Genomic DNA, 8,214 nt, shown 5'->3' with positions numbered 1-8,214 from the left:
TCAACACAGTTCAAATTACTCCCAGCAACAAAGTCTTCCATATTCCTACTAGGATGACCCATTAAGCCCCATTTAGAGCATTCCATTGAGTTCCAAATCCAAAGTCCAAAAATCCACATTCTTTCAAATAAAAGCATGGTCAGGCCTATCACAGCAATACCCCACTCCCAGTACCAACTTCTTTCTTAGTTAGGGTTTTACTGCTGTGAACAGACACCATGACCAAGGCAAGTCTTATTAAAAAAACAACATTTAATTGGGGCTGGCTTACAGGNTCAGAGGTTCAGTCCATTATCATCAAGGTGGGAACATGGCAGTATCCAGGCAAGCATGGCATAGGCGGAGCTGAGAGTTCTATGTTCATCCAAAGGCTGCTAGTGGAAGACTGACTTCCAGGCAACTAGGGTGAGGATCTTATACCCACACCCACAGTGACACACCTACTCCAACCAGGCACCTATTCCAACAAGGCCACACCTCCAAATGGTGCCACTCCCTGGTCCAAGAATATACAAACCATCACAAGGGGCTATTAGTGAAAGTGCAGCCTAATTGCAGTGGAAGAACCCAGTATATATGAAGACCCCAATACCATGGGATGATTATCAAGAACAGCAGCAGCAGTGAAGTGGATCAACCTGATCCTAGACTTCTACAGAGGGCAGAACTGGAGAAGTGACCCAAGCCCTTTGCAGGGCTCCAGAAGAGCATGTGTGGATTCCAGACATTAGAACGAGAAGCTGTGAAACTGAAGTTGCCTTGGAGACCCTAAGTTGTTTGAGATGCCAAAGCCATGGGATAGCTGCTGAGGAAAGTTGTTAACAAGGAGTAGAACGAGCCCAAGAGAAAGAATTGTGTTGCAGTCAACAAAGCTGAAAGGAGTTGGATATCAGACATGGAGATGCAGAGTTTGGGGTTTACTCAGCTGGTCTTGTTTTAGCCCAGTATTTCCTAATTATGATGTTTTGGCATGGTAATGTATATCCTGTAATGTTGGAAGTGTGTGATCTGCTTTTTTATTTTAATTTTATAGGGAATTACAGTTAAGAGATTGCACGAATCTCAGAAGAGACTTTGAACTTTTAGAGATTATGATAGACTATGGGTTCTTTCTCATGGTGTGGGCCTTAGATCCAATTGGCTGGTGGTTGGTTACTCCAAAAACATCCATGCCACTGTTGTACCAGTGTACCATGCAAGAGAGTCACCAATGTCGGTAAAGGGGTTTGTAGCTGAGTTGGTGATTACCTTGTTCCTCTGGTAGAGTATAGAGTGCCTTCCAGTACAATGGACGCTATTTCAGAAGCGTCTACTATAATAGGTTCCATGACCCATTCAAATGGCCCACTGTTAGTTCTCCCTCCCTATACTTCCTTACCCAATCTTCCTCCTCTCTCCACTTAATCTGTTCCAGCCTCCTCTCCGCTGTTTTTCTCTATGTATTCTATTTCCCCCTCCTTGGGGACTACTTCCCTCCCCTCTAGTTCCTCACTGCATATTAACCTCCATAGTTGTTCATATAGTAACCTGCCTATTGAAAGGCTTAACAGTAATATCCACCTATAAAAGAATACACACCTGGTTTAGTTACTGTTCTATTGCTGTGAAGAGGCACCATGACCAAGGTGACTTACAAAAAGAAGCATTTAGTTAAAGGCTTGCTTACAGTTTCGGAGGGTTAGTTCATATTTACCATGGACAGGGAGCAGACTGGCATGGCGCTGGAGCAGTAGCTGGGAGCTTCACATCCTGATCCACACACAGGCAGCAGACAGACAAGGAGAGAGACACTAGGCCTGGTGTACGCTTCTGAAACCTCAAAGTCCATCCCCAGTTACACACTTTCTACAAGGAGGCCACACCTCCTAATCCTTCCTAAACGATTCATCAGCTGGGAACTAAACATACAAACATAGGTTATGCTCACTCAAAGCATCTCAATACCATATTTGATTTTTGAATTTTCCATTTCTTCACTCAAGATGATTTTTTTCTACTTCTATTCATTCACCTGAAAAATCTCATGATTTCAACAACTGAATAATATGCCATCATGTAAATATACCACATTTTCCTGATCCATTCATGTATTGATGGGCATCGTGGTAGTTTGAAAATGGCCCCATAGACATAGTACTACCTGAACACCCACCTATAACACTCCTGGGCATATACCCAGAAGATGTTCCAACATGTAATAAGGATGGCATATACCCAGAAGATGTTCCAACATGTAATAAGGATGCATGCTCCACTATGTTCATTGCCACCATATTTATAATAGCCAGAAGGTGGAATCAACTCAGATGTCCCTCAACAGATTAATGGATACAGAAAATGTGTTACATTTACACAATGGAATACTACTCAGCTATTAAAAATGACTTTATGAAATTCTTAGGCAAATGGATGGAACTAGAAAATATGATCCTGAGTGAGGTAACTCAGTCATAAAAGAACAAACACGGTATGCACACACTGATAAGTGGATATTAACCCAAAAGTTTGGAATATCCAAGATTCAATTCACAGACCACATGACACCTAAGAAGGAAGACTAAAGTGTGGATGCTTCAGTGCTTTTTAGAAGGGTGAACAAGGGGCTGGTGAGATGGCTCAGTGGGCAAGAGCACCCGACTGCTCTTCCGAAGGTTCAGAGTTCAAATCCCAGCAACCACATGGTGGCTCACAACCATCCGTAACGAGATCTGGCNCCCTCTTCTGGAGTGTCTGAAGACAGCTACAGTGTACTTACATATAATAAATAAAAAAAATTAATTTAAAAAAAAAAAAAAAGAAGGGTGAACAAAATACTCACAGGAGGAAATATGGAGACAAAGTGTGGAGCAGAGACTGAAAGAAAGGGCATCCAGAGACTGCCCCACCTGGGGACCCATCCCATATACAACCACCAAACCCAGACTTCATTGTGGATGCTGGGAAGTGCTTGCGGATGGGAGACTGATATGGCTGACTCCTGAGAGGTTCTGCCAGTGCTTGACAAAGACAGAGGCAGAAACTCAAAGCCAACCATTGGACTGAGCTCGAGAGAGGAAAAAAGAAAGAAAAAGAGAGAGAGAAAAAGAAAGGAAGGAAGGAAGGAAGGCAGGCAGGCAGGCAGGCAGAGAAAATAGCCCCATAGGCTCCTAGGGACTGGGTCTATTGAGAGGTGTGGCCTTGTTGGAGTAGGTGTGGCATTTTCAGAGGAAGTGGTTAACTGAGGGGGCAGGCTTTGAAGTCTCAGAAGCTCAAGCCAGGCTTAGTGGCTCATTGTCTCTTCCTGCTGCCTTCAAATTCAGGTGTAGAACACTCAGCCAGCTCTCCAGCACCATGCCTGCCTGGGTGCTGCCATGCTTTTCACTATGATGATAATGGGCTAAACCTCTGAACTGTAAGGCAGCCCCAATTAAACATTTTTATTATAAGAATTGCCCTGGCCATGGTGTCTCTTCACAGCAATAGAAACCCTGACTAACACAGGCATCAAGGGTGTTTCCAATTTCTGGCTTGTAATAATTATCTTTTTAAATTTACCTAATATTTATACCTATAAAAACACTGGAGGCAGGAGCTGTGGTAAGACCCCACTAGCTCAGCAAGGTAACTTTACTTTCTTAACTACAAAAGATCTATTTACAAGCCTGAGTCTACAATAAACTGCTAGCTCCTTAGAAATCTTTCTATTTGTGTCATTCTACTGAGCTAATCTATCTTTCTCTTGAGCTCCTCCAAACCCAAGAGGGCTCCTTAGTTCTTTCCTAGAATCCCGTTTCACCTATGTCCTGCCAGCTGGTTCTCTGAGGTTCCTGCTAGTCCAAAGAACGAATCCCTACCTTACCTGGATCTCCTTCTATGAAGCCAAGCCAAAAAGAGAGAGAACCCAAAAGTCCAAGTGAGCAGAGCTCTCTCAAAGGTCCATTGCTATAAAAAGAAGTCTCTAGCTCCTCCTTACACCCTGGCCAGGCTGAGCAGAGTCACGGACATGGTGGTGGTGGTGGCTCCAAGCCAAGTCAGTGGGGGCCAAACCATTTCACCTGTACAGTGGAACAGCTCAAGGCCATCCAGCTGACTTTGCTTCAGGTCATAGAGCAAAGACCACAGACCTCACCCAAGCAATTTGCCCTGAAATGGGCGGGAACTTTCAATTCTTTAGCATTCTTATCTATCTAGGCCTGTAGAGGCACACCCAAACTGCATCTCTTCCAGACACAACTGCATCTCACAGATGCTGTACCTTTGTAGGCTTTCCTGTTTTGCTAACACACAGGATGTCAATGTACAATCACCAACTACCCTGTGATGCTGGCTATCATGAGTAGAACAGCAACGAACACGGCTGAGCAAGTGCCTCTGTGGGACAGTGGTCCTCAACTTTGCTAATTCTGCGACTCTTTAATACAGTTCCTCACGCTGTGGTACACCCAACCGTAAACTTCTTTTCATTGCTACTTCGTAGCTGAAATTTTGATCCTGTTATGAATTGTAATATAAATATTTGCATTTTCTGATGATCTTAGGCAACCCGTGTAAAAAGGGTCATTCAACAACCTCAAGAGGGTTGCGACCCACAGGCATTATAGTTGGGTATCTCCCAACTACCTTGTCTAACTTAAATTAGCCCGTTTATTCTATCTACATCTGTCACGTGGCCTTTACCTCTCTCTCGGACCTAGCACGTAATCCTTCCAACTCTGCAACACACGGATCCTCCCGCATGAGTCTTCCCACAGTCCCTGTCTCTCTACCAGGAAGTTCCGCCTTCTACTTCCTGCCCAGCTATTGGCTCTCAGATCTTTATTAAAGCCAATCAGAGAATGCTTTAGGCAGATGAAAGAGGACAGAAACACACCTTCACACAGTATACAAAAAAATTATTCCAACACTCACCATCAGTAGGTGAGAGTTTCTTTACCCAATATCCTCACCGCCGTGAGCTGTTATTTGCTTTATTGATCTTGGCTATTCTTACTGGTGCGAGATGAAATCTCAAAGTAGTTTTGATTTGCATTTCCCAGATGACTAAGGATGTTGAATATTTAATTTTAAAGAAATTAAAGATGCTATTTATGTTTCATCTTTTGGAGACGGTATTTATTCTGTGCCCCGTTTTTAATTGGGTTATTTGTCGTCTTGATTTTCAGGGAGAGGTGGTTGTGTTTGGGGGTAGAAATTGTTAAATTCTTTACATATTTTGGTTTTAGCCTTCTGTCAGATGTGTAACTGGTAAAGATCGTTTTCCATTCTGTGCCTAATTCTTTGTCCAAATGACAGTGTCCTCTGCCTTACGGAAGCTTTCGGTTTCATAAGGTTCCATTCATCAATTGTTGATCTCAACGCCTGTGTTAATGATGTTCCTGCTCAGGAAGTCTTTTTCCTGTGCCAATGAGTTCAATAGAGTTTCCCATTTTGTCGTCTATCGAGTTTAGGGTATCTGGCCTTGTGTTGAGGTCCTCGATGATAGACATGACACAAATCACTTTGCATTCTTCTACATGCAGACATCCAGTTTAACCAGCACCTTTTGTTGAAGATGCTGTCTTTTTTCCAGTGAGTATTTCTGGGTCTGTTAAAAATCAGGTGTTAAAAAAAAAAAAAAAATCAGGTGTTCATGGGTCTGTACCTTTAGGTCTGGGTCTTTAGTTTGATTCCACTGTTCATCATGCTTGTTTTTGTGCCCACCCTGCTTTGTTTGTACGACCATAGCGCTGTAGTCCAACTTGAGACTGAGGATGCTGCGGCCTCCAGCAGTTCTTTCATCATCCAGGATTATTTTAACCATCCTGTGTATTTGTGTGTTCCCATATGAAGCTGGAAATCATCCTGAGAAAAGTTGTCTGTGAAGAATTGTGTTGGACTTTTGGTGAGAATTGCATTAAATCTGTAGGTTGCTTTTGATAGGATGACCATTTTCACTATATTAAGCCTACCAATCCATGAGCATGGGAGATCTTTCCATCTTCTGATATCCTTTTCAATTCCTTTTTTCAATGTCTTAAAGTTTTTGTTACACAAGTCTTTCATTTGCTTGGTTAGAGTTGCCCTAAAATATATATTTTTTTAATTATTGAGAAAGATTCTGTTTCGTTGCCCTAAAATATATATTTTTTTAATTATTGAGAAAGATTCTGTTTCCCTGGTCTCTTTCTCAGTCCATTTGACCTTTGTATATAGGAAAGAGATTGGGTTTTGCGTGTAAGTTTTGTATTCTGCTACTTTGCTGAAAGTGTTCTTCAGCTGTAGACGACATTTCCTGGTAGAATTTTTAGGTGGAATTCAAAGATACTTTGGCTTCTTCCTTTCCTAGTTGTATCCCCTGATCTCTTTCAGTTGTCTTATTGCTTTAGCTGGAAATACTTCAAGTACTATATTGAATAGGTATGGCGAGAACAGATGACCTTGTCTTGTTCCTAATTTTAGGAGAAATGCTTTGAGTCTATTTCATCTTAAATTAATGCTGGCTACAGGCTTGCTGTAAATCACCTCTATTATGTTAAGGTATGTCTCTTTGATGCCTAATCTCTCGAGAACTTTTTTTTTTTTTTAAGATTTATTTATTATTATATCTAAGTACACTGTAGCTGTCTTCAGACACACCAGAAAAGGGCATCAGATCTCATTATGGATGGTTGTGAGCCACCATGTGGTTGCTGGGATTTGAACTCAGGACCTTAGGAAGAGCAGTCAGTGCTCTTAACCACTGAGCCATCTCTCCAGCCCCTCTCGAGAACTTTTATCGTGGAAAGATATTGGATTTTGTCATAGGCCTTCTCTGCAATGAGGTTTTTTTCTTTAGTCTGTTTATATGGTGGGTTTTATTTATTTTGTACAAATGTTGAATAATCCCTTCACCTCTTGCATGAGGCCTACTTGATCATGGTGGGTGAAATTTTTGAGGTGTTCTTGAATTTTGTTTGCAAGTATTTTATTGAGAACTTTGCCTGTATGTTCATCAGGGAAATTAGTTTGTAATTTTCTTTTTGGTTAGTTCTTTATGTGTATTAGGGAAATTGGTTTGTATTTTTTTTTGGGGGGGTTGGGTCTTTGTGTGGTTTAGGTATCAGGGTAATTATGCCTCATTTAAAAATTAGATGGTGCTTCTTCTGTCTTTCTTTTGCGACATACTTTGGGAAGTATTGACATTAATTATTTCTTGAGGTGCTGGTAGAATTTTGCACTGAGTCCATCTGGCCCTGAATTTTTTGTTTTGTTTTATTTATTTATTTATTTATTTTTAATTACAAAGCTACTTTTAATACTTTGGGGTGTGCCCCACAGGAATAAAAAACACTGGGAAGGGGTAACCCCCTCACCCCCAGGAGTGGCCCAGAGGGAGGGGAAGGAAACACAAAAGGAACCCGCTGCAGACTCAGGGCAAAGGGAATGCCATCGGTGCTGGGACCTGTGAGCACTACAGGAAGAAACTCGAGCATGGTGGGACTGGCTCCAGGCACACAGGCGGAGGGCAAGAGGGTTGGACACGAAGCCACAAGGCTACTTGGGTTCCTCCTTCTCGTTTGCCTTTTTCTGCTTCTGCTGCATGATCTCCGAGTCCCTCTGCTTGCGGGCGGCAGCAGAAAGCCCATCATCTCGGCGCTTTCCCTTAACCGAGTCGCTCTGCTTCTTCATGTTCTTCTGGCGGGCGAGCTCTCGCTGGTTACCGCGGGTCATCGCGACGGCAGGGGCTCCAACATGCCTCCGTTGCGTCCCCCTCATTCAGGCCGACGTTGCAGGCCCCCTTGTTTTATTTTTTGTTGCTGTTCTTTGGGAGACTTTTAGTTACTGCTTCTATTTTCCTGGGATTATGTGTCTGTTTAGATTGCTTATCTGATCTGGACTTAACTTTTGTAGGTGATATATATCAAGAAAATTATCCATTTCTTTTAGGTTTTCTAGTTTGGTGTAATACAGATTTTTAAAGTATGTCTTTATGATTCTCTGGATTTCCTCTGTCCTCTTTTTGTTTCTAATTTTATTAATTTGAATCTTTTTTTCTCTACCTTTTAGTTAATTTGGCTGAAGGTTTATAAGTATTACTGATTTTCTCAAATAATCAACTCTTGACGGGTATGGTGGCATAAACCTTTAATCCCAGCACTCAGGAGGCAGAGGCAGGCAGATTTCTGAGTTCGAGGCCAGCCTGGTCTACAAAGTGTACAGAGTTCCAGGACAGCCAGGGCTATACAGAGAAGCCCTGTCTCGGGAAAAAAAAAAAAA

At 42.2% G+C, this 8,214-nt stretch overlaps 1 protein-coding gene and 1 pseudogene across 2 annotated transcripts in view; both read right to left on the bottom strand.

The window, feature by feature from the left end:
* The window catches only part of Clta (clathrin light chain A), a 29,717-nt gene extending 25,620 nt beyond the window's left edge, over positions 1-4,097 (bottom strand). Inside the window, exon 1 of the mRNA XM_021159538.2 lies at positions 3,839-4,097. The gene's annotated coding sequence lies outside the window, so the exon portion shown is untranslated. The remainder of the gene's footprint in view (positions 1-3,838) is intronic.
* A 3,136-nt stretch (positions 4,098-7,233) lies between these two features.
* On the bottom strand, positions 7,234-7,729 carry LOC110293288 (annotated as a pseudogene). Its single transcript, XR_002377790.1, has one exon. The product of XR_002377790.1 is annotated as a small EDRK-rich factor 2 pseudogene (transcript).
* Positions 7,730-8,214: the final 485 nt, after the last annotated feature.

Source organism: Mus caroli, chromosome 4, assembly GCF_900094665.2.
Source record: "Mus caroli chromosome 4, CAROLI_EIJ_v1.1, whole genome shotgun sequence".
In the NCBI taxonomy this organism is placed as follows: domain Eukaryota; kingdom Metazoa; phylum Chordata; class Mammalia; order Rodentia; family Muridae; genus Mus; species Mus caroli.
Note: the sequence above shows the minus strand (reverse complement) of the source record. Positions and strands in the feature narration are given on the sequence as shown.